Source organism: Heptranchias perlo, chromosome 2 (genome assembly GCF_035084215.1).
Source record: "Heptranchias perlo isolate sHepPer1 chromosome 2, sHepPer1.hap1, whole genome shotgun sequence".
Lineage (NCBI taxonomy): Eukaryota > Metazoa > Chordata > Chondrichthyes > Hexanchiformes > Hexanchidae > Heptranchias > Heptranchias perlo.
The window spans coordinates 119,216,665-119,242,417 of NC_090326.1; the positions used below are offsets into that span (position 1 = coordinate 119,216,665).

General features: G+C 42.6%; 1 long non-coding RNA gene across 2 annotated transcripts; it reads right to left on the reverse strand.

Annotated features, from left to right (window-relative positions):
• Positions 1-7,407: 7,407 nt before the first annotated feature.
• LOC137334252 (uncharacterized) lies at positions 7,408-25,193 on the reverse strand. 2 transcript variants are annotated; one of them, XR_010966116.1, is made up of 4 exons: positions 25,125-25,193; positions 20,956-21,066; positions 12,366-12,460; positions 7,408-7,528 (listed from the first exon to the last, which is right to left on the reverse strand). It is a non-coding gene; the product is annotated as an uncharacterized lncRNA (long non-coding RNA). The 2 variants fall into 2 exon arrangements; XR_010966117.1 differs by lacking the exons at positions 20,956-21,066; positions 25,125-25,193 and adding an exon at positions 14,221-14,607.
• Between the last annotated feature and the right edge of the window lie 560 nt (positions 25,194-25,753).

The window sequence follows — 25,753 nt, forward strand, 5'->3', positions numbered from 1 at the left end:
AGCAGGGTTCTTAGTTTGCAGCATTGATTTGGACTCCTGATAGAGTCCCTCTATGCTGGCAGAGCAAGAACAAAAACATACAGAAATCCACACGTTTTTATACAAATCAATACGGTTGGAACATACTTAACGAGGGTCAACACCAATCATAAGCCGGGCATAGGTTGCCATGCGAGGTTACATTATTTCCGGCCAATCATAAATCGTCCATGTGCTGATCATGCTGCTGTTAGACATCAAAGGGGATACTTCCTCACCTTCCAACTTGGAATGTTCTTCCCTGTTCCTTCTGTTCCTTATCTCCCAACCTGGAATGTCTTTCAACTTTGGCTAAGTTCGTTACCTATATTGATCTGCCATAAACATGGAGACATTCAGACCAGTCCTTGAATCACATCAAAGACTCTACATTGATAAGACAATGCAAACCTGCTGACTACGCAAACATATGGCCCAGCAGGAGGCCAGGCCACCTGTACCAATCTCAGTTACTAACTAATTAACCCTTTCTAACCATTTTGCATTCTGCTTCTTTGCCACGTAGGCATTTTAATATTTTACCGAAAACTGACCACGTAGGGATTCTCAATTTCACTCCTAACTGGCCTAGGTCTAATTTTAATATTGTGCCCCCTTGTTCTGGATTCCCCCACCAGTGAAATTGTTTTTCTGTATCTACCTTATTGAACAAGGGGAATGGAATATAAAAGTAGAGATGTTTTGCTACAGTTGTACAGGGCATTGGTGAGACCACATCTAGAATACTGTGTGCAGTTTTGGTCTCCTTATTTAAGAAAAGACATAATTGCTTTAGAGGCGGTTCAGAGAGGGTTCACTCGACTGATTCCTGGGATGAGGGGATTATCTTATGAGGAAAGGTTGGACAAGTTGGGCCTGTATACACTGGAGTTTAGAAGAATGAGAGGTGATCTTATTGAAACATGTAAGATCCTGAGGGGACTTGAAGGGGTAGATGCTGAGCGGATGTTTCCCCTTGTGAGAGAGACTAGAACTAGGGGCCACAGTTTTAAAATAAGGGGTCTCCCATTTAAGACGGAGACGAGGAGAAATTTTTTCTCTCATGGGGTCGTGAGTCTGTGGAACGCCCTTCCCCAGAGAGCGGTGGAGGCAGGGTCATTGAATATTTTTAAGGCTGAGTTAGATAGATTCCTGATTAACAAGGGAGTCAAAGGTTATAGTAGGAAGACAGGAAAGTAGGGTTGAGGTCACAATCAGATCAGCCAAGATCTTATCAAATGGCAGAGCAGGCTTGAGGGGCCGAATGGCCTACTCCTGCTCTTAATTCATATGTTCGTATGAACCCTTGATCACGTTAAAAACCTCAATTAGATCACCCCTCATCCTTCTAAACTTAAGGGAATGCAAACTGTTTATGCAACCTGTCCTCATAATTTAACTCTTTAAGCCCTGGTATCATTCTGTTGAATCCCCTCCAAGGTCAATATATCCTTCCTGAGGTCTGATGCCCAAAACTGAACACAGTGCTCCAGATGGGGTCTGACCAAGGCTGTAGCCTGACATATATGTGGACTGCCATATTGTAAGTAGCCACTCATGCCAATCAAAGTCGGTTACAGGAGCCCAACACGTCTGCTTGAATACCTTAGTAAACTTACATTGATTCAGTAATCTGTTGCAGAAGCAACACAAAGCTAGTTGGTGGTGAACAGGATTGATAACTAATACAACTGGCCAGAAATGGTCTCAGTCAGCTCTCATTCTGGAGACAAGGCACTTTGCAATAAACTACAATATAAAGCTTTAAAACTATACTTTGCAGCACAAAATATCCATTGGTACGATGTATATTTTTCTTTACATACAAAAGAGCATGGAAGCAGGTAGACGAAGTACGGGGGTGGGGGAAGGAGTCTCGGCGGGCAAAACACTCACCCTCTTAAAAAAAAACTATAATGATAGTCATCAGATGGCGATATTACAAGCTGGAAGAAAGGAACACTTTCTTGCTTGGTACTGTCTCATGTATTCTTTGTGCAACCACAACATAGCAAAATTCGTGCATGTACTTATCATGTGCAGGCGGATGTGAGGGTTAAAGAGTGATCGGCTGCTGCTGAACAGAGGCTCATTATCACAAAGGTCCCGTCGAGTCGCTTTGTAATTCAAAACCTCGCAGGGCCACATAGGACATAAAAGCTACTTCAGGCGCACAAATGGGCGCACTAGTCATTTGCCTCAGCAAGCAGAGGAAGGATGTAAGCGGTTGGTATGCAATCAAGGAATGTCTTGCAGCAAAGGTTCTCTGCTCCATAGCTTGCCCTTGATTAGCATTCAAAATCAGTGCACTTGCAGGGGAGAGCTCAGGCCTGTAGGTGGTAAGATGGTTGCAGCACCCCCTGTGAATACTCTCACTGACGCTCCACAGTCCAAGATACGAAAGGCACTTGGAAGCACAGGAGGGCCAGCCGTTGGGTAGCAGTTTGTGTTGGAGCACATCAGTTGTTGATAATGAGGACTCAGCCTCCAGTAGGGGCATGCTGGCAGAAACACAGGTGAGAGGCTCTCAAACTGCTGCCAGTCACTTGTCTGTAGCTGCCCCTTGAGGTCCTTAAGTACAAGCAGGCCTTCGCAGTCAAAATAAGACAGACTATTGACATGTAGAGGACCATCAGAGTCTGCAACACATAGAGGTAGGCAGCCAGCTGAATCACGAGCATGTCCTCAGCAGACCTCTCAGGAAACCTACAAGCATAATATTTCCAACAATGTACCACATAGGAGTAAAGTAGAATAACCATGTAGGTGTTGTATATGCACCACAAAGGATAAACACAGTGGCACATCACATTAAACACACACTACACCTTCACCATTATTTTCTATTAAGATAAAAGACATCACCATATATTTTGAAATCATTGTTTTCTTTTCAAATTTACATTTTCCATATAAGCTGCAGTAAAAACAAAAGGCCATTTGCGTCCTGGTCCTCATGGCTTGTTGCTGATCCTCAACTATAAAAAGGCACACCGCCTTTCCACATCTATATTGTGCAACACGCAGCACACCACTACTATTCTGCCAATACTGTGTACATTTTGTAATACACCCGCCCAGTAAAATCCAAACACTGGAATAGTTATTTTAGCATGCCAAAAATGTGCTTGATAAGGTCCCTGCCTCTTACCTTTGTTTTATTGCTGGCTGTTTGCTGTGGGTTTCATGAATTTAAGCTATGTTTTTTTGATCAGTTAACCTATATCTCTGAGGAACCAACTGTACAATCTGTTGTCCTCCTGGAATCAGTGGGGTATCCAGTAATTTCTTAAGATAACATTGGCCCTGGAGCGCACATTGGCAGTCAAACGTTGAAATCCGGAAATTGCTGTACCATTTGCCCTGCTCGTTTGAATGCTTCATTTTAAAGAGATCTCGCCGACTGAATGAATGGAACAGCGCGAACTTGCTGCACTGCTCAGCTGGAAATGAACTAATCTCTCCATAAAAAAGGTATCTGGGTTTTTTAGATTTAAACTAACTTTTAACAGCGTGGTAAATATTATTAATGACTGCGAAACAACCTCTCTGGCACTGAAAATTAACATTTAAAAATGTGGAGTCTCATTACTCCCGATATCAATTGTTCCTGGGAACATTTAAAACAAAATTAAATTTTAAATTTTTATTTTTTTACTTATTCTTTCTGTCTCTTTTATTGCTGATTTTTCATCTTACCCTCGCTTTATTTCACTTTCTCTAACTGATTTTATAGTGAATTTACTAATCTATCTGACACTTGCTGGTTCTTAGTCTGCGTGGCTTGTGAAGGATGCTTTCACTTCCTGGTTCTGACACTGCAGCTTCTGAAGGATACTTCCAGCTGATTGGATGAGGGGAGAGAACGAGATCCTTTCCTCGCTCTCATAGCCCAGAGAAGCCCTGGAAAGAACGCTGCACTTCTTGCGGGTCTCTATTGAAGCAAGTTGGCACCTAGAAGCCCACGAAAAGTTTGTGGGTTAGTTACTTACGAGCGGCAGGCGATGTTTGTTCATCACTCAGTGTAATTTCCGGGCCAATGTATTGTGGACAACTCCTTAGAAACTTTGAGACATACAGATGATCACAGACCATTTAGATACTCATGCAGTACTTTCCTTTGCTTTAGATGTTGCACAGATGCTTGAATGGCAGGTGGTTGCAGTCATGGTGCTTTGTACCTTAGGAAACATAGAAAATAGGAGCAGGAGTAGGCCATTCGGCCCTTCGAGCCTGCTCCACCATTCAATATGATCATGGTTGATCCTCTTTCTCAATACCATATTCCTGCTCTCTCCCCATACTCCTTGATGCCTTTTGTGTCGAGAAATCTATCTAGCTCCTTCTTAAATATATTCAATGACTTGGCCTCCACAGCCTTTTGTGGTAGAGAATTCCACAGGTTCACCACCCTCTGAGTGAAGAAATTTCTCCTCATCTCAGTCCTAACTGTCCTACCCTGTATCCTGAGACTGTGACCCCTCGTTCTGGACCGCTCAGCCAGGGGAAACATCCTCCCTGCATCCAGTCCGTCTAGCCCTGTTAGAATTTTATATGTTTCAATGAGATCCCCACTCATTCTTCTAAACTCGAGTGAATACAGGCCGAGTTGACCCAATCTCTCCTCACATGACGGTCCTGCCATCCCAGGGATCAGTCTGGTGAACCTTCGCTGCACTCCCTCTATGGCAAGTATATCCTTTCTTAGGTAAGAAGACCAAAACTGCACACAATACTCCAGGTGTGGTCTCACCAAGACCCTGTATAACTGCAGTAAGGCATCCTTGCTCCTATACTCAAATCCTCTTGCAATGAAGGCCAACATACCATTTGCCTTCCTAACTGCTTGCTGCACCTGCATGTTTGCTTTCAGTGACTCGTGTACAAGGACACCCAGGTCCCTTTGTACATTAACATTCTCCAATCTATCACCATTTAAATAATACTCTGCCTTTCTGTTTTTCCTTCCGAAGTGGATAACTTCACATTTATCCACATCTTACTGCTTCTGCCATGTATTTGCCCACTCATTCAACTTGTCTAAATTGCCTTGAAGCCTCTTTGCATCCTCCTCACAACTCATGATCTCACCTAGTTTTGTGTCGTCAGCAAACTTGGAAATATTACATTTGGTTCCCTCATCCAAATCATTGATATGTATTGTGAATAGCTGGGGCCCAAGCACTGATTCCTGCGGTACTCACTAGTCACTGCCTGCCACCCCGAAAAGAACCATTTATTCCTACTCTCTGTTTCCTGTCTGTTAATCAATTTTCAATCCATGCCAGTATATTATCCCCAATCCCATGTGCTTTAATTTTGCACACTAACCTTTTATGTGGGACTTTATCAAAGGCCTTCTGAAAATCCAAATAAACCACATCCACTGGTTCTCCCTTATCTATTCTACCAGTTACATCCTCAAAAAACTTTAGTAGGTTTGTCAAACACAATTTCCCTTTCATAAATCCATTGTCTAATCCCGTTGATATTTTCTATGTGGCCTGTTATCACATCCTTTATAATAGACTCTAGCATTTACCCTACTACTGATGTTAGGCTAACCGGTCTGTAGTTCCCTGTTTTCTCTCTCCTTTTTTAAATAGTGGGGTTACATTTGCCACCCTCCAATCTGCAGGAACTGTTCCATAATCTATAGAATTTTGGAAGATGACAACTAACGCATCCACTATTTCTGTGGCTACCTCTTTTAGTACTCTGGGATGCAGATTATCAGGTCCTGGGGATTTATTGGCTTTCAGTCCCATTAATTTCTCCAGCGCTTTTTTCACTAATATAATTTCCTTTAATTCCTCCTTCTCACTAGTCCCTTGGTTCCCTAGCATTTCTGGGTAGTTATTTATGTCCTCTTCCATGAAGACAGAACCAAGTATTTGTTTAATTGCTCTGCCATTTCCCTGTTCCCCATTATAAATTCTCCCGTTTCTGACTGTAAGGGACCTACATTTGTCTTCACTAATCTTTTTCTTTTTACATACTTGTAGAAGCTTTTACAGTCCACTTTTATGTTCCTTGCAAGTTTACTCTCATACTCTATTTTTCCCCTCTCAATCAATCTCTTGGTCCATTTTTGCTGAATTCTAAACTGCTCCCAATCCTCAGGTTTGCTACTTTTTCTGGCAACTTTATATGACTCCTCTTTGGATCTAATACTATCCTTAATTTCTTTTGTTAGCCATGGTTGGGCTGCTTTTCCTTTTGTGTTTTTGCACCAGAAAGGAATGTATAATTGTTGCAATTCATGCATTTGTTCCTTAAATGTTAGCCATTGCCTATCCACCATCATGCCTTTTAATGAAGCTTCCCAGTCTATCATAGCCAACTTACTCCTCATACCTTCGTAGTTTCCTTTGTTTAGATTTAGGACCCTAGTTTCGGATTGGACTACTTCACTTTCCATCTTAATGAAGAATTCTATCATGTTATGGTCACTTTTCCCTAAAGGACCCTGCACAACAAGATTATTAATTAACCTCTTCTCATTGCACAATACCCAATCTAGGATAGCCTGTTCCCTGGTTGGCTCCTCAACATACTGGTCTAAAAAAAATCTCGTACACATTCCAGGAATTCATCCTCCACAGTATTATTGCTAATTTGGTTTGGCCAGTCTATATGTAGATTAAAGTCTCCCATGATTACTGTAGTACCCTCGTTATATGCATCTCTAATTTCCTGTTTGATCCCATCCCCTACATTACCACTACTGTTTGGAGGCCTATAGACAACTCCCACCAGTATTTTCTGCCCCTTGGTGCTTCTTAACTCCACCCAGACTGATTCTACATCTTGATTTTCTGAGCCAATATCCTTTCTCACTATTGCTTGATTTCATCCTTTATTAACAACGCCACCCCACCTCCTTTTCCTTTTTGTCTGTCCTTCCTAAATATCGAATACCCTTGGATATTCAGCTCCCAGCCTTGGTCTCCCTGCAGCCATGTCTCTGTAATTGCTATTATATCATATCCATTTACATCTTTTTGCGCTGTTAATTCATCTACCTTATTACGAATGCTTTGTGCATTCAGATACAGTGCTTTTAGTTTTGTCTTTTTAACATTTTTAGACATCTAGGAATGCCACATCTTTCAAAAAACCCTGCAAACCTCTCTGGTCCTGCTGCATCCTGATGCTGAATTTAACGTAATGTAATGTTCGTAATGTAGGTAATGTAAAATAAAGAAGTTGCAATATATCTCCCCATATCACATCCACAGGACATTCCAACATGCTTCACAATGAATAGATTACTTTTGAAGTATAGTTACTATTATTATGTCGGCAAACACCACAGTCAATTTGTACACAAAGAGGTTCCATAAACAGTAAATAAGATGAATGACCATTTAATGGTGATGGTTAGGGGAGGACAGTAGGAGAACTACCAGGACAGTAGGAGAACTCCCTCATCTTCTTTGAATAGTTCCATGGAATTTTTTTCATGCACCTGTGTAGGTAGATGGCTCCTCACCTTTTGATGTCTCATCTGAAAGAAGACAACACAAAAATCCTTCTGAGCTGCACTAAGGTGTCAACCAAGAATACATACCCAAGTCCATAGTGGTGCTTCTTACCAATTGAACCAAGCTAACAATGCAGTCACAGAATGCTGAAACAGAGCATTGATCAAGATTATGCCAATTAGTAAACCACAAACAGGTTCCCTCCCGTTTGCCTCCCCTCCTCCCAGGCCTTACTTGCGGGCCGGCTCTGCTTTGGAACCAGCCGAATTTTCCAGGACGCCAACCGGTTTCCAGAACGAGAAAATTTCCCCAGCCTATGTGGGCAAGTAAGAGCAAATTTGCAAGTTCATCTTTAATTGGTGCTTAACATGCCAAAAATTGATAACACCATGTACGTGTATTTGATGTGCATTAATCTGGATTACTCCCTGACAAAATTCTAATAGCATGGGCAAAAATGGGTTAAATTAATAAATGTTAACACACCAAATTCTTACAAATTCATGCACACTTAGTGTTCGCTTTAGCTCTAATGTACAGAGAATTCCCCCCCCCCCCCCGACTAATCTTAAATCTGGAATGGTCTTGATAAAAGTCAATCGATGTGGTGTTAAAACAGGGAGGAGCTTTACCAAATGTAGCTACAGACATAACATTGGCCTGTTGAGTAAACCTGTCCTTGGTGTTGCAAGGGTTAACTTCTTAATTCTCTGTATTGGTTCACTGAGTGATTCAGTGACACTGTAATCTAAAGCACATGCATCATTGTCATTTTCTAAGGGTTGAAGGGCAGATTTAAAACAGACTGCACGCTTACAAAAGCGATTGCAGCTGGAGTGTTTCCTGAAGATGGGCTGAAAAGTTGTATCCCATCCATATTAGCTAAAGAGATAAAGTTCGCTGAGAGTAAACTTTGGATGTTTCTTCAATGATATCTTTTTTCTGTTGTTAGAGACCTATGAATATAAATGCTGGAAATGCACAATATCTGAAAAGAGAAAAATGTTTTTTGCTTCAGACCCTTCCTCAGAACTGGAAGATAAGCTGCCCTGTTATCGGACTGGACAAAATAAAGGGGGGAGGGGGAAACAACAGGTAAAGGTTAAGCATTAGGATTGCTGAGTCCTATCAGAGAGAGGCAATTTATTGATTAAAAGGTGAGGAAACAGGTTATAATTTTTTTAAAAGATGGAAAGAAGCAAACTAAAAATAGAAAATGCTGGAAGCACTCAGCAGGTCAGGCAGCATCTGTGGAGAGAGAAACAGCTCTGTAATATGTCTCCCCTCCATCCTGATTCTAATGGCTGGGGGACTCGAAAATTGACCGCAGCTCAGCCCGGATAGGCACAATACACTTCAGGTTCCCTGCACCCATCCAGTGCCAGGGTAGAGGGGCCAGGAAAATTGGCTCCTTAGATTTTTTTCCTTTTAACTGCACAATGGAACAATTTCACACGGTGTCAGTGGTGGCTCAGTGGTAGCACACTCGCCTCTGAGTCAGAAAGTTGTGGCTTCAAGTCCACACTCCTGATACTTGAGTTCAAAATCTAGGCTGACACTCCAGTACTGAGGGTGTGCTGCACTGTCAGAGGTGCCGTCTTTCGGGATGAGACGTTGAGCCAAGGTGGACGTAAAAGATCCCATGGTACTATTTCGAAGAAGAGTGGGGGAGTTCTCCCTGGTGACCTGGCCAAAATCCCTCAACCAACATCACTAAAACAGATTATCTGGTCATTCTCACATTGCTGTTTGTGGGACTTCGCTGTGCGTAAATTGGCTGCTGCATTTCCTACATTACAACAGTGACTACGCTTCAAAAGTACTTAATCAGCTGTAAAGCACTGTAAGAATACAGTTTAAAATTAGGAATAGTCAAGTATACCGGCTCGCATAGCACCAGAACATTTTAGCAAGAGGGTGAAAGTTAAAGGAGGGGCGGAGTTCAGCTTCTCTGTGAGAACAAGGACAGCTTACACAGCAGAACATCAGGGAGGCCATAGAATAGATAACATTAACGTTAGAAGGTGGTTTACAACAACAATTTGCATTTATATAGTGCCTTTAATGTAGTAAACATCCCAGGGTGCTTCATAGGAGCATTATCAAACAAAATTTGACACCGAGCCACATAAGGAGATTTTAGGACAGGTGACCAAAAGCTTGGTCAAAGAAGTAGGTTTTAAGGAGTGTCTTAAAGGAGGAGAGGTAGACAGGCGGAGAGGTTTAGGGAGTGGATTCCAGAGCTTAGGGCCTAGGCAGCTCAAGGCATGGCCGCCAATGGTGGAGCAGTTAAAACCGGGGATGTGCAAGAGGAAAGAATTGGAGGAGCACAGAGATCTCGGAGGGTTGTAGGGTTGGAGGAGGCGAGGCCATGGAGGGATTTGAAAACAAGGATAAGAATTTTTAAATTGAGGCGTTCCCGGACCGGGAGCCAATGTAGATCAATGAGCACAGGGGTGATGGGAGAACGGGACTTGGTGCGAGTTAGGATACGGGCAGCAGAGTTTTGGATGAGCTCAAGTGTATAGAGAGTTGAAGATGGGAGGCCAGCTAGGAGAGCATTGGAATAGTCCAGTCCAGAGGTAACAAAGGCATGGATGAGGGTTTCAGCTGCAGATGAGTTGAGGCAGGGGCGGAGACGGGCGATGTTACGGAGGCGGAAGTAGGCGGTCCTGGTGATGGAGCATATATGCGGTCGGAAGCTCATCTCAGGGTCAAATAGGACGTCAAGGTTGCGAACAGTCTGCTTCAGCCACGGACAGTGGCCAGGGAGAGGGTTGGAGTCGATGGCTTACACCAAAACAAGAGATGTGGTTGCTATGAAACCGCCATTGGTGGGGCCGTGCAAGGCCGAATAGGGAGGCTGTACTCAGAGAAGAAAGGCCACGCATTCCTCAAAGGAACAAACATCTTGTAAATAAAGATGAGGGTTGAGGTCATTAGCTACGTTATGTAAAACAGCTTATCTTGAGTTGCTAACGTGGTGTCAGCACAGTGAGATGACCTACGACTAGGAGATAAGACCAGAGATCCTTACGTACAGAACATAGCAGCTGAATAGCATAAAGATAGGGCATGCTCCCTCCGAATGATTAGAGCTCTCAAGAGGACAGTCGGAAGTCCACGGAGGTCCGATCTGATCAATCTGAGTCCGTGGGCAAACCAGGTTGCATTAATTGCTTGTCATTTGATATAATCTAAAGACAGTTGTATTGTGAGTCAATCTATTAAAGCTTGTTGTTTAATAACCACTTGGGCCAAAATCAAGCGGAAGTTATTGTTGAAGGATTAGAAACCCTTTTGTTGTGACGGTAATGGAAAATCCACTATCAAGCACTTTGAAATGCCCTGAGGTTATGAAAGGTGCTATATAAATGCAAGTCTTTCTTTCTTTCCTTTCTAATTCTTCTCCTATTACTGCTTGGTGTCTGTTTCCCATCTGTGAAGCGCCTTGGGATAATTACTACATTAAAGGCGCTGCATAAAGGTAAGTTGTTGTTGTTTAAGGTGCTGACTCATGCTATGTTGTGGCTCTTTATCCTATGATACATCACCCAAGGTGTCACTCTTTATGTGTGAGCCCAGACATTGTATGTTGACAGGCTGTTCAGGAGGCATCACATCGGAGCTGGATCCTGTTTTACCCAATGTCCACACACTGTGCAGTTTCTGGCAGGAGTCACTGCATAATGATCATGACTAGGAGCTCCAGATGATTTCTGTCCTCCCTCCCCAGAAATGTTGAGGCCTAGCACCACCCTGCTGATATCAACTAACTCAAAAACAGACCGGGGATCAAACCTCGGACCTTTCTGGTCTGTATGGCTCAGTTCCACATTGGGCAGTACATTTATTTACTGAGCCACTGGGAACAGAGGTCTGGGTATCAATGTGTCAACTTTGGGAACAGTATGAATAATAAGCAAAGGAAGGGCACTTATCTATGTCTAGGATTGCTTATTTAAACGAATTCTTGGTCAAAGTTTTCCTTTTCAGTGCATATGTGTAACAAATAGAACATTTCACTTTTTTGGAGGTTCATGTATGTTTTTAGTGTATTCTAAATGGTTACAGCAGTTGAACTTTCCATGTCTATTTATGCATAACAGAAAAAGAACTTTAAAACAACTAGCAGAGAAAGAGTTAATATAAGGAGCGGGTGAATCTGGAAACACAGAATCATATACGTTTGAAGGTAGATTCTGAAATTCCTGAATTTAAACATGTTTATTTAAGCAAAACTTTTTAGTAAGACTAACTACTGCTGCAGAGAAATTTGGTAAAGGAGGAAAGTTGCAAATTGTTTTCATCTGTTCTTAAGTTTTATCATTCTTGGTCCTCCTTATAAAAACCCACATCCTAAACAGAAGAGACAGTCTGCCCATTTGATCTTGTACCTGAGAGCTTTGGCCTTCTCTTGATGAAACCACCTGTATTGTTGAATAAAAGAAGTGTTTTAACTACACCCCGAATGACTCGGTGCCTGAGGGAGAGGGCGAGGCAGAGAGAGAAAGAGGAAAAAAAGGAAGGTGATAAAACGGCTGCAGGAACGCAATACAAAATATTCACCTGGAAATGCTTAGTTTGCTGTAGAAAGTGGAAGTGCCTTCTCTTTCCTGTGACACTTGCACACCTGAATGTTTGTAGATTCACTGTTTATTAGGAGTTCTGACTCAGCTGACAGCAATTTGATTTCTTGTGTAACCACTATAATTTGATGAATGCTGCGATAGATATGAGTGGATACTTCCATTACTACCAGGTTCAGAGGAAAATTTCAATTGTCATTGCAAATAGTTTTGCAGCCAGAGAGGTCACATGACCCCTATCAGGGAAATAACTGAGATAAATCCTGCTTACCTAGCCATCAATCAGCCATTTTGAGTGCCTGGGAGTATCAGACATACCGGACCTTCAGCATCAATCTTGACAATAATAATGGGTTTACAGGTTGCCTGCACAGTAATAGATAAAATAAACCAACTTATACCTGTGCACCCAAAGCTTCCATGCTGGTTCAATGTAAAATATCATATCACCTTACTGTGAGTTTGTACGTGCCATGGATAGCAATTGTATAAGACTGCTCGTTTTTGGTGTGCTTTTTCTTTTTTTTTATGTCTTTTTCTTCACCTTGCTCTCCCATGCCACACATCATTCCCAGCCAAGGCAGTAAGACCACAAGCTGCTTCCAGGCCTCTGACAGGCTTCCCTCAATAGCAGTGCATGACTTATATAAATTGACATCCTATCTCCCATTCCTACATGTGGGAAAGCACTTGACTTTCACTCACCTTTTCCCCTCATGGAAAGCTGAGCTCTGGAACTCACTGTTTGAGGAGGCCTGGGCATGAACCTACATCCAGTCACTCTTTGGTCGGCTTGCATTCTAATGCTGGTTACGGCTTTCATTAGTTCCATTCTCAAACAGCAGGTTATCAACATTCAGAGTTATCCCATTTTTAAAAAACGATCCCTTTGTATCACAGGGATATGGAATTTTCTGGGTGTCATTTAATTGCTGCTTAAGTTTGGTAAGTATTTTTTCTGAGAGTGTTGGACAAACATAATTTTTGCATTAGAGCTGTAATAACTCTTTGAATTCTCTGACTCTTTACAGTATTGCCTCCCCCTGGGGGGTAGCACAGCAGCTTGGTGATAATGATTTTGTGTCCTTTAAAGTTCTTTAGATAACAACTAGGCACCCCATGGCTTCTCAAGAACTCAACAGCATGGTCAGATTGCAGGCCAGGGATTCCACTAGCCATTCTTAAAGAAAGGCATCAATCAGATTATTGGTGACATTCTCAAGGACTCGGATGGCTTTGATATTATTGTGCAGGCACCAGTTTTTCAGTTCAATCTTCACGGTACTCTTGGTATTTGATTTAGCTTCTAACTCATGTTTTATCACCCCTGTCCTCGAGGGACCAGTTCCCACTGGTCCAAAAGTGTGGTCTGCGATTAAACAGTTTAACAATTCATGCAGCTCTTACTTATTGCTTAAAAAGTCATCCTTGCAAAAGTTAACTGGTGGTTTTGATGGACCTCATTTCCATTAAGAAAATGGCTAAGTGCAAGAATTTACCATTTTCTTAGTATGATGTGATTTGATTACTAACACTGTACAGCCGTTGCAGGAGAGAGTCATTATGGGAAGTTGAAGCCGTAAGAATGAACAAAGCAAGTAACTGGATTCCAGGAGCTGTAGTTCATAAATTCAGCATGGTAATAACCTCTTTAAAACTCACAGGCTACAGTGTACATTGAGCTGGGTATTGATTTTTTTTTTTATCTTCACCACACAGCTGCAATCGGAATGGCATTTTATAAACATCTTTCCAGTTTGCAGGGCGAGTACATGCCACAGCCATAGGACCAGTCCTCAGAATACTGAAAGAATATTCCTTTCTTTCCTTATTTTTTAAGCATTTCCTTTCTACCATCACAGTTTTCTAAAAACTTCTAGTGAATGCTGCAAAGTGGGATTACCCAAGTATACGAAGCACAAATTGTTTTTTAGTTTATAGACTCCCTCAAATAAATGAATTGAAATCTTGTTAATGTTTTGATTTTGATGTTTAAGTTCTACTATCATCCTCCGTTAGTCAATTAGTTGGGAATCCAATCTTTTAAATTTTGCCTCTCCCTTCTGATCTCAGTGCTAAAAACATTTCTATAACTGCAGTTGCAAAGTGAATTATGCTTCACTTACCGAAATTCTTTATTCCCCTTATCTCCAGCCATTACTACAGCTGCACCAAATTTGCTGGTTGATATTGTCCCAGATTTTCTTTATTCTGTTTTCAAGCTGATCAGCATCATCCCCATTTCTAGACATTGGCTCGCCACTGATCACTCCCTTCCCGTGGCACTTGCTGATTGTTCTTATACTGTAGTTGACTTTAGCAGAATAATCTCAAACTATAAATTGGTGCCTGGTCGTTAGTGACAAAAATAAACAGAGTGAGGAAGTTCAATGAATCCAAATAGTGAAAAATTGATGGATGGGAGTGTGGCTGACAATATTACATAGAATTTACAGCACAGAAATAGGTCATTCAGCCCAACAGCCCTATGCTGGTGCTTATGCTCCACACCAGCCTCCCCCCACCCTACTTTATCTAACCATATCAGCATAACCTTCTATTTCATTCACCCTCATGTAATTATCTAGCTTCCCCTTAAATGCATCTACACTATCCGCCTCAGCTACTCCACAGCTATACAAAGCCCTGGTTCAGCTCTGGGCACCACATCTTAGGAAGGATATATTGGCCTTGGAGGGAGTTCAGCGTAGATTTACTAGAATGATACTTGGACTCAAGGGTTAAATTACAAGGATTCCTGTGGATTTGGGTCTCCTCGTACATGAAACACAAATGTTAGCATACAGGTGCAGCAGGTAATGGGAAGGCAAATGGAATATTGGCCTTTATTTCAAGGGGGATGGAGTATAAAAGCAGGGAAGTCTTGCTACAACTGTACAGAGTGCTGATAAGACCACTCCTAGAGAACTGCGTACAGTTTTGGTCCCCTTATTTAAGGAAGGATATACTTACATTGGAGATGGTTCAGAGAAGGTTCACTAGGTTGATTCCAGGTATGGAAGGGTTTTCTTATGAGGAAAGATTGAGCAGATTGGGCCTATATTCACTGGAGTTTAGAAGAATGAGAGGAGATCTTATTGAAACATTTAAGATCCTGAGGAGACTTGAAGGGGTCTAGAATTAGGGGGCATAGTCTCAGAATAAGGGGTCGTCCATTTAAGATGGAGATGGGGAGAAATTTCTTCTCTCAGAGGGTTGTGAACCTTTGGAATTCTTTGCCCCAAAGAGCGGTGGAGGCTGAGTCATTGAATACATTCAAGGCTGAGTTAGACAAATTTTTGATCAGCAATGGAGTCAAAGGATATGGGGAACAGGTGGGAAAGTGGAGTTGAGGCCAGAATCAGATCAGCCATGATCTCATTGAAAGGTGGAGCAGGCTCGAAGGGCCAAATGGCCTACTCCTGCTCCTATCTCATGTTCTTATATGTTCTTCTGAGAGATTACACAAACTGGGGTTGTATTCCCTGATGTTTTGAAGATTGAGGGGTGATTTGATTGAAGTTTTCAAGATATTAAGGGGAATTGATAGGGTAGATGGAGAGAGACTGTTTCAGCTGGTGGGGGAGTCTAGGACTAGGGGACATAGCCTAAAAATTAAAGCCAGGACTTTCAGGAGTGAAGTTAGGAAACACTTCTACACGCAAAAGGTGGTAGAAGTTTGGAACTCCTTTCCGCAAACGGCAGTTGATGCTAGCTCAATTGTTAATTTTAAATCTGAGATTGATAGATTTTTGTTAGCCCCATATCCCTTCATACCTTTGGTTAAGGCGGGTATATGGAGTTAGGTCACAGATCACCCATGATCTCATTGAATGGCGGAGACAGGTTTGAGGGGCTAAATAGCCTACTCCTGTTCCTATGTTCCATGTGGTAGCAAGTTCCACATTCTAACCACTGTCTGGGTAAAGACATTTCTCCTGAATTCCTTATTGGATTTATTAGTGACTATCTTATATTTATGGCCCCTAGTTTTGTATGCCTCCACAATCGGAAATGTCTTCTCTACGTCTACCTTCATAATTTTAAAGACCTCTATTAGGCCACCTAAAGGCTGGAGTTTTCTCTTTTCTAGAGAAAAGAGCCCCAGCCCGTTCAGTCTTTCCTGATAGTTGTAACCTCTCGGTTTTGCAATCATCTTTGTAAATCTTTATTGCATCTTCTCCAGTACCTCTATATCCATTTTGTAATATGGAGACCAAGGTTCTATACAAGTTTAACATAACGTCTCTGCTTTGCAATTCTATTCCTCTAGAAATGAACCCCTGTGCTTTGTTTGCATTTTTATGTAGAAGAAAACTACACGACAAGAATGAACACCATGTGGTGGGTGGCAAGAAACCATGGCATGAGAACTTATACCTTGGCATTTATACATCACCATAACGTAGTAGCATGGGAGATGTTGTGAGATACCACAGGATGAGGGTGATCAGCATGAGACCAGTATTAAGAATCTGCGGAACTAGATAAAATTGAAAAAGAAAACGTGCAGAAACCACAAAATAAATGGTTCAGGAGCAATGAAACTATCTGAGGTTCATGAGCTGGGTAAAGTCATTATATAGAGAAACATTATGGAGGAAATTTTAACACCCCCCTCCCCCGCCCAACCTGGCAGAAATCGGATGGGCAGGCAGTTAAATGCCCCGTGTGACTTAACCCTTCTGATACCACTGTCCTCCCGAAGATCACAATATTATTCATATTAAGTATGAAAATTAAAGTTTCAACTCATTTAACCATCATTCATGCATGTTAGGCACAGCATGTTTAGGAACCCACAATTGGGGAAGCTTTTCAATTTTTAATGTGACTTACACTGATGCCTTAAAAATGCATTCAAAGAAACAGAAAATACAGTGCAGGTCTCAGTGAGGATAATTTTTTTTTAAATGCTCATAAAATTGCAATGAAACACTGGAAGAATTACTTTGTTTGCTACTGCTCCTGAAAATCTGGTCGTAATTTAAAGAGAGCCGCTGAGCAAGCCCAATTGTAGGAAACCTGCGTATAAGGCTCCGTAACTTGGGGGTTGGGGCCATTATTATGCGAGGAGATGCGTTCGCGGGGAGGAATCGATAGGCGATCATAAAAGATCAAGGAGATTTGTGTGTACTGTACTTATGTGAGTAATTCATGCCCAAAATTCCGCAATCTGTTAGACCGTGTATTTGCTTTACACCCTGATTGTGCGTGTCTCTGGGCACAAATATGCATGAAATTCCAGGCCTGAGTTCCTAAGCATCTATCAATGCCACTTTTGAACTGGACACTGGTAGCTCCCTGACAGCAGTCTATGGTGATATTCTTAGATTGTTCTCTCTCCCCCTCTCTTTCTACTTTAGAAGCATCCCCCCACCCTGTGGCGTGACCAAGATCTTGAACTTGCCTTCAAGGAAATCCTAAACATGAACCTGGTTCCTACTACTCTGTGGCACACCACATTGAAAAGCCAGTGCATATTGTCCCTGGGCCATGTAACAATAATATTCTTATAATAATTTGTCTACTGGAATTTTTTTTCATTTACATGAATATGGACTTTTCTCTTGAGAACAAAAGCCAATTAGGATAGAACAAAGTAGCGCTCTTTAATAATATAATGCTATACCTCATTAAGTTGCTCAAAGAAATAAATGGAAATATCACTGCTAATACAGCTTACCAATAATATTTTAAAGGAGAATTGTCACCATTTTGGGGAAAGAAAGTAATATCCATCATAACAATGTCATATGGAAGAGATCCAGTGCTGTTTTCATGACACAAATTACTTCGCTGCGTCATGCTTGCAGAATGGGCGTGTAAATGGCAAATTAATTTCAATATAGATAAGTGTGAGTTGGTCCATTTTGGTAGGAGGAATAAGGGGATCTCATACCCCTTGGAAAGTAAGAGTCTAAATGGGGTTGAGGTGCAAAGGGATCTGGGAGTACAGGTACACAAATCATTAAAAGTAGCCACGCAGGTTAACAAAGGCATAAAAAGTGCAAACAAAGCCCTGGAGTTCGTTTCTAGAGGAATAGAATTCAAAAGCAAAGAAATTATATTAAACTAGAGAACCTAGGTTAGACCACACTTAGCATACTGCGTACAGCTCTGTTGCCATATTACGATAAAGATACAGAAGCACTGGAGAAAGTGCAAAAAAGAGTTACAAGGATGATACCAGAACCGAGAGGTTATAACTATCAGGAAAGATTAAATAGGCTGGGGTTCTTCTCCTCTAGAAAAGAGAAGTCTGAGGGGTGATCTGATAGAGGTTTTTAAGATTATGAAAGGGTTAGATAAGGTGACATAGAGAGGATGTTTCCACTTGTGGGGGAGTCCAAAACTAAAGGCCATAAGTATGATAGTCACTAATAAATCCAATAAGGCATTCAGGAATTCATAATTTTTCAGGGGCAAGGAAACTCTTTTAAGCACAGCCTTAGTATATGGGCTATTGGTGGTTTCTTCTGGCTTTATTAACTGCTTTTTATTTTCATATGATTTCCAACACCCTCCCATATATATATAAACATAATTTAATAGGACAAAGTCAGCATGGCTTTACGAAGGGGAAGTCATGTCTGACAAATTTGCTTGAGTTCTTTGAGGACATAACGTACAGGGTGGATAAAGGGGAACCAGTGGACGTAGTGTATTTAGACTTCCAGAAGGCATTCGACAAGGTGCCACATAAAAGATTATTGCTCAAGATAAAGAATCATTGGATTGGGGGTAATATTCTGGCATGGGTGGAGGATTCGTTATCTAACAGGAAGCAGAGAGTTGGGATAAATGGTTCATTCTCGGACTGGCAACCAGTAGCCAGTGGTGTTCCGCAGGGGTCAGTGCTGGGTCCCCAACTCTTTACAATCTATATTAATGATTTGGAGGAGGGGACCGAGTGTAACGTATCAAAGTTTGCAGATGATACAAAGATTGGAGGGAAAGTGGAGAGTGAGGAGGACATAAAAAACCTACAGGGGGACATAGACAGGCTGGGTGAGTGGGCACAGATTTGGCAGATGCAGTACAATATTGGAAAATGTGAGGTTATGCACTTTGGCAGGAAAAATCAGAGAGCAAGTTATTATCTTAAAGGCGAGAAACTGGAAAGTACTGCAGTACAAAGGGATCTGGGGGTCCTAGTGCAAGAAGATCAAAAAGTTAGTATGCAGGTGCAGCAGGTGATCAAGAAGGCCAACGGAATGTTGGCTTTTATTGCTCGGGGGATAGAATATAAAAACAGGGAGGTATTGCTGCAGTTATATAAGGTATTGGTGAGACCGCACCTGGAATACTGCATACAGTTTTGGTGTCCATACTTAAGAAAAGACATACTTGCTCTCGAGGCAGTACAAAGAAGGTTCACTCGGTTAATCCCGGGGATGAGGGGGCGGACATATGAGGAGAGGTTGAGTAGATTGGGACTCTACTCATTGGAGTTCAGAAGAATGAGAGGTGATCTTATTGAAACATATAAGATTGTGAAGGGGCTTGATCGGGTGGATGCGGTAAGGATGTTCCCAAGGATGGATGAAACTAGAACTAGGGGTGAGGTGCCTGAAGATTGGAGGGTAGCAAATGTTGTGCCTTTGTTTAAGAAGGGCGGCAGGGAAAAGCCTGGGAACTACAGACCGGTGAGCCTGACATCTGTAGTGGGTAAGTTGTTAGAGGGTATTCTGAGGGACAGGATCTACAGGCATTTGGAGAGGCAGGGACTGATTAGGAACAGTCAGCATGGTTTTGTGAGAGGAAAATCATGTCTCATGAATTTGATTGAGTTTTTTGAAGGGGTAACCAAGAAGATAGATGAGGGCTGTGCAGTAGACGTGGTCTACATGGACTTTAGCAAAGCCTTTGACAAGGTACCGCATGGTAGGTTGTTACATAAGGTTAAATCTCACGGGATCCAAGGTGAGGTAGCCAATTGGATACAAAATTGGCTTGACGACAGAAGACAGAGGGTGGTTGTAGAGGGTTGTTTTTCAAACTGGAGGCCTGTGTCCAGCAGTGTGCCTCAGGGATTGGTGCTGGGTCCGCTGTTATTTGTTATTTATATTAATGATTTGGATGAGAATTTAGGAGGCATGGTTAGTAAGTTTGCAGATGACACCAAGATTGGTGGCATTGTGGACAGTGAAGAAGGTTATCTAGGATTGCAACAGGATCTTGATAAATTCAGATGTTGAAGCAACTCATTGTTTTTGTATTCTTTTTAACATGCAGCACATTTGTCCGGTACATAATATACTGTATCTTTTCAGATGCACATTAAAGGAGACGAGAGTTGTAAAACCTGCTCTTTTCAAGTTTGATAATTGAATTGCACTAGGCGCCAGTTAAGTTGAAAAGGGGCTGGGTACTGATTTGGCAAACTGCCAACAAGTTAGAGCAAAGACGCCAGCCAGACAAATAAATCTCAAATGAGCATTACCTTCAGTGACTCTCTAGAAACAAATCAGCCAATGACAAGATAGTATTTGAGCAGGCTGGTTGCAGGAGTAATTATAACCTACTGAACACCGAACCTGGTTATACGATACAACCTTTGGTTGTTTTACTCCTTGTACATAATGGTTTGGCATTATTCGCCAAAAATTGCACATATTACAAAGGAATGTTAATACAAAATGCAGTGAAACAATTACACTGTTGTGTCTAGATTGGCTGAACATGGCATCTTAAATTTAAATATTTTCATACCAGGTGCACATCTGTTATCATGTTGCTCCATCTGTCTTTACAAATGTCACAATAACTCAGGGTTCTAAAATGTGATTCTTTTTAACTGTGAGGCACCTGACTCAACCCTTTATGGAAATAATAGGATACATTGAAGTTGTTCTTACACCCTCCAGACAAGGATTTACCAGCCGCCTTTTTAATGGTCTTCTTGGTGTCACTCTCTGTCGCTCACAGCCATTAGCTTTTCGTCAAGATGAAACCAGTGAGTTTGATCTCTAAGGATTACAAAAAATCCATTGGATAAACCTTCAAGCAGACTTCAATCCAGGATAAATCACTTTATGCACAAATTACATCCATCATATATTTTGCAAATGATAACTGCTAAAAAAAAATGCTCAGCAGCCTGCTTGTCACTGCCAGTCATGTTGTTTAAGAAGTGAAATGTACTTCTTGTGAAATGTAGCAGCAAGGATCATGTATAAAGATCAAGCAGCTGTAAATATAGAACTACTGTTTCCATGGAAGTATGTCACAAAGTAAGACAATTGTCAGGCTCAAATGATGTCATAAAGTTTTGACAGCAAAGCAAATTTAACACTGTTTTACAGCCTTCCATCACACTTCAAGTAGTTCATTCAATACATAACCCTATGTTCTTACGTTGCCTTCCCATAATAGTGAGTTCCTTGACATGCTGGGTTAATAAGTATGTGCTGTAATTGTTGGAAACAAATAATATTTGGCTGTAGTATTGTGGGAAAAGAACTGAGCTGTGTTGAAAGTACGACAGAATTTCATATAAATAATGCTCAGGAAATTGTGCGGGGTAAGTTGCTACTTGCTGTTGTTCAGGCTGAGGTTCTTGGGTGCCCACACTTCGAGGTTCTTTGATGCGTTCCTGCAGTGATGATCAAGCAATGTTTTTGTAGTGGCAATGCAGAAGAGCAGTGCAGGGATAGATTGTAGGTCTAGTTAAAAAAGCATCCTTGAGGAAGACACCCAGTGGGGAAGGGGGAGAAATTCCTCTTATACCGAAAATGGGAGAAGGATGACTGTTTTTCCCCAGAATTAATGAACTGATCCCGTCAGTTTCTCGCTGGGAGGGTTAGGTTAAAATTACATCCAGAATTAATTGACACAGCATCAGCTGCTTTGGACGAAACTGATTCCACAAATACAAAGGTAACTGTATAAAGAAACTGATAGCTGTGGTTTAATAATCAATGGGTAATACAAATTTGTTCCTTCACTAGGTGTGGGATTCTAAAGAAAATAATTTAAGTTTACCTTTTGTCAGAGTTGAAGAAGTGGCTACATTTTAAATCTTTTTGGATGACTCACTGAGAACAGCTATTATATTTCGTGACTGATTAATGAATAACAATTTCTATACTTTGACTTTTGAGAACAGAGAGCTGTAAATTTTGACAGTCACTATCAGTTGACTGAGTCATTGCAAATGCTGTATTTTTTAGATGAGTCATTGAAACAGATACTGCACTGCATCCATACTGCAAAAAACTACCGCCCCATCTCCAACCTCCCTTTACTTTCCAAAGCCCTTGAACGTGTTGTCGTCTCCCAAATCCGTGCTCATCTTCTCCACAATTCCATGTTTGAACCCCTCCAATCAGATTTCTGCCCCTGCTACAGCACTGAAACGGCCTTTATCAAAGTCACAAATATCTTCCTATGTGACTGTGACTGTTGTAAATTATTCTTCCTCATCCTTCTCGACCTGTCTGCAGCCTTTGACATTGTTGACCTGCCATCCTCCTCCAATGCCTCTCTTCCTTTGTCCAGCTGGGCGTGACTGCCCTCGCTTGGTTCCATTCCTATCTATCCAGTCATAGCCAAAGAATCACCAGCAACGGCTTCTCTTCCCGCTCCCCCACCATTACCTCTGGAATCCCCTAAGGAGCTATCCTTAGCCCCCTCCTATTTCTCATCTACATGCTGCCCCTCAGCTACATCATCTGAAAATACATTGTCAGATTCCACATGTACACTGTCGACACCCAGCTCTACCTCACCACCACCTCCATCGACCCCTTCGCTGCCTCTGATTTGACACGCTGCTTGTTCATCACCCAGTATTGGATGAGCAGAAATTTCTCCAATTAAATATTGGAAAGACTGAAGCCATTGTCTCCGGTCCCCGCCACAAACTCTGTTCCTTAGCTACTGGCTCCACCCATCTCCCCGGCCACATTTGGAGCCTGACATTGTGGGCTCTATTTTAGTACCCGCGATCGGGTGCGTTCCTGGCAGGGGGCTCCGAAAATCGGGGATTCCCGGGGCGCAGCCCCCGCATGTGGGACTCCCGCCGGCAATTAAAGCCGGCGGGGTGCCACTTAAGGTATTTATTTTGGTATTTCAGGTCGTTTGCACACCTGATTAACGAGATATTTTAGGAGGGTTGGGATTTTTCAAACAACTAGGACTGTTTCCCGTACTAGGGGAAACACTCCCAGTTGAAACAGACGTGTTGCAGCCATCAGCCTGTGGCAGCTGCAAAGGTCCATTTGACAGGTTGTGGGGGGGAGACCCTCACTCATTGCAGGAGGCCACTCTGTCACTTTGGACAAAGTTTGGCCTCCACCACCCTCCTCCTAACAATAAAATTCACCAACTTGCACACTTACCCTGGTGTCCAGACACATGTACCTACCTTGCAGACCCCCTCAGATGTACATCTTCTGGATGGGGGCCGCCGTAGCTGCAGTCATGACCTCCTCGGAGGGCGAACAGCATCACCAGCCTCGCCGGCCACGCCGTCCACCTCTGACACGTGGAGCTCCACAACAGAGTGCTGTGACACATCCACCTGCACAGCAGGAGGGAGGGCAACCGCAGAGAGAGATGAGTCGCAGAGGGCACTACCCTCGCCACAGGGTCCACAGACCGAGGCTCAGCTTCCTGGACCTCTCTGAGCAGCAGTGCACATGGAGGCTCAGAGTCACTCGACATGTAGTCGTGGACATCTGCAGCCTCCTTCATGCTGAGCTGCTCCCGGTTGGCCCGAGCACCATCTTCTTACCTGTCGCTGTCAAAGTCACCACTGTCCTCAACAATTTCTCCTCCGCATCCTTCCAGGGTGCCACCGGGGACGTTGCCGACGTCTCTCAGTCGTCTGCACAAAAGAGCCCTGCAAATACACCTACACCCACTCTGCAGTGACACAATGGGTGGCATCAGTTTGCAACTGGCTTCCATAAGGTCATCAGCCTTTTCGAATTTGATGGACCCTGGTTTATATCCTAACAAACCATCTGAATTTTGGAGCCAGAGTCCCCAAAATATACAAACGTATGATAAAGATCAGGTAAAGACTAGCTGTTCTGTCAAGTCTGTCCTATAGAATCACAGAATGATACAGCAGAGAAGGAGGCCATTTGGCCCATCGTGTCTGTGCCATGGTGTCATAGTGTTACTTCGACACAACATCACTCCATCCGTTCTCCACCACCCACCAGTCACGCAGTCTTCTGGGAGAGGCAAAAGACCAGAGGAAAAATTTAGGCCAATTTAAGAAACAACTTTGGGAAATAGCTCTCTAACTTTCAAAGGCAATCAAACAAATACCAGGAGATGACGGTGACTGAGAGACACATCCCACCTACCTTCTATATGCACTTATGATGGCCATACTCAGGAGCTCATCCGACTATCTTTTGAATGTTTGTAGCGAGTCCACAGTCACTGCACGTGCTGGTAACTTGTTCCAGAGATCGAGGACTCGCTGCGAGAAGAAGTACCTCCTAACATCTAATCTAGTTCTATGCTTACATAACTTATAGCTATGTCCCCTGGTCCTCCCTAACCTATCTAGCTCAATAGCCTATTCGCATTGGACCTTTCATTTAAAGACCTCAATCAAATCTATGCTTTTCGAGAGTAAAAAGTCACAGTTCTCTAAACCTATTGTGAGTCTTTAAACTGTCATTCTAATGGCCTGCCTTCTGAACCTTTTTCAGGGCTGAGGGGCGTTGACATTCTCAGCAGCTAAAATGAAAGAAAGGGACAAGGGTTAGCTTGTGGTGTGAGGGAGAGCAGAGAGAAACAAATGAGTGTTGCAGCTTGTTATGCAGAGCGTGTGGAAATTGAAGAATGTGGCTGTCATGGTGGAATAGCTGATAGTGTGCGAGATGTGAATTGTGGTTAAGTGAGGGTTGTAATAGTGGTGAGTGTGCGAGCATGAGGAGAAAGATGTTTAATAATGGTGCAGTGATTGCAGGGTAGTGGCGGAGGGCAGTGTTGTGAGTGTTGTAATTAATGAGGCTGTGAGTGGTGCAGCTGTGATGAGAAAGTATTTTAGCAGTCTTCTTACCTTAACAACTCTAGTTAAATCACTGAACTGGGCAATGCTCCTGGCATTGACGTTCTCAGCAATCTCTTCCCACTGCCTTCTGAGTAAGTGGCTGGAGGGTTTCCTGCAAGGGGGGAGGGGGGATGTCCCTCCTCCTCTCCACTGACTGCATCGCTCGCTCCCTCCTTCAGCCATTTCTTAATCAGATTGTTGCACAGTCTTTTGTAACCGGAATGCACCTCCCCTTTAAGAGGTGCTGGCTGCCTGGTAGCATCCTGGACTTCAGACTCCCCCCCCCCCCCACCCCTGATAGGTGTGCAGCCAATGAATAGCTGCTGGGTAGCGCTGGCTACACTCACAAATTGTTTTAATTAGCAGGCAGCACAAATATTGCGTGACTGGCATGGGTTGTCGGCCCCCCGCCCCACCATCCCACCCCACTTTTGGGCGCAATCTGATTTTTATGACCTGATTTCCAAAATGATAACTTCTGGGGAGTTCAACTGAGTGGGCCTAATTTCAAAAGCACATATAATCCCGCTTTACTTTAATATTCTCGATGTTTCTCATTATTCTTTATTTAGTAAAGGGTGGTGTTAAGGGAGTACAGTCATGCTGTTCCAGAAAGCAAATCTATTAAACTCTACTGG